Source organism: Cyphomyrmex costatus, unplaced genomic scaffold (genome assembly GCF_001594065.2).
Source record: "Cyphomyrmex costatus isolate MS0001 unplaced genomic scaffold, Ccosl1.0 scaffold18, whole genome shotgun sequence".
Lineage (NCBI taxonomy): Eukaryota > Metazoa > Arthropoda > Insecta > Hymenoptera > Formicidae > Cyphomyrmex > Cyphomyrmex costatus.
In genome coordinates, this window is record NW_017275824.1 from 2,339,804 (window position 1) to 2,341,105 (window position 1,302).

Genomic DNA, 1,302 nt, shown 5'->3' on the forward strand with positions numbered 1-1,302 from the left:
CAAAATTATAATCAATTATTTTTTACCATTATATTTATTTTATCGATTCTTTTTAAAAAATTAAATTAATAATTAAAAATTAAATGTTACACTATACTGTAATGTTTGAATATTCTTGAATGTAATTTCGCTTGAAATTTTTAATTTTCATTTAAGGATAAGAGAAAAACGTTAGAACGGTAAACTTCCACAAAAGATAGATTCTTTTAATATTAATTTTCTCATATGTCTACATTAATAAAACAATTATGATCAATTACATTTACATTTAATTACATTAGGTGTGTTCAGTTAAAGGATAAGAGAAAAACGTTAGAACGGTAAACTTCCACAAAAGATAAATTCTCTTAATATCAATTTCCTCATATGTCTGCGTTAACAAAACAATTATGATCAATTACATTTACATTTAATTACATTAGGTGTGTTCAGTTATGTAGATGCAAAAAGTTCTGTGTCTTGACAGTACATCTAATTATGCTTTTTTTTTTGCACTTAATGTAGGGATGTCTGAGCGAAAACGTGAAACTTGCTTTTAGATAAACATATTTATTTATTCTCATTATATTTTATTATGATTTTTATAACATAATTTTTGTTGGAATGATTATCTTTTTCCTAACGTATTTTTCTTTTATCAAACCGATCATTTATTGTAATGAATATAGCCTTGTTCTCATTTTACAAAATATTAGCGGTTCTCTGAGAATTCAATGTTATGATGTCATGATTTCTTGATACACCAAAATATAAATTAATATGTATGTATGATAATTCGCTACAATCTGCTTTATATAATTTGCTACATAATCAACTTTAAAATACAAAATTGATTGTATTATTAAATTTCGTTGAAACGGCTCGGGCAATAAATAAAAGGTTATTCCTATGTCTTTTCAAAAATACTGCAATAATGCTGAATCATAAATTTATCTCGAATAATAAAAAAGATTTGATATTTTGTAATATAATGTGTAGAATTGTATTTTGAGCTAATAAATATATTTCAATTTCATGCTATAAATATCATATATCGTCAATTAATTTATATTGATATTTTAAACGAAAATTATTTTTCGAAAAAATGCACTTGATTAATTTTATTTTCATGCTTTGAAATATGTCATATTGATACAATTAAAAGAATACTCGAATTTCAATAATGGAAAATTTTTATAACTTTACTCAATTATCTTATTCGCGAGCAGATTTTATATAATATAAATTTTTCATATGACTATCATCGCTAACATTGATGTGCTGATATGTTACAAGTAATTTTTTTTGTAATTCTTTATTGTT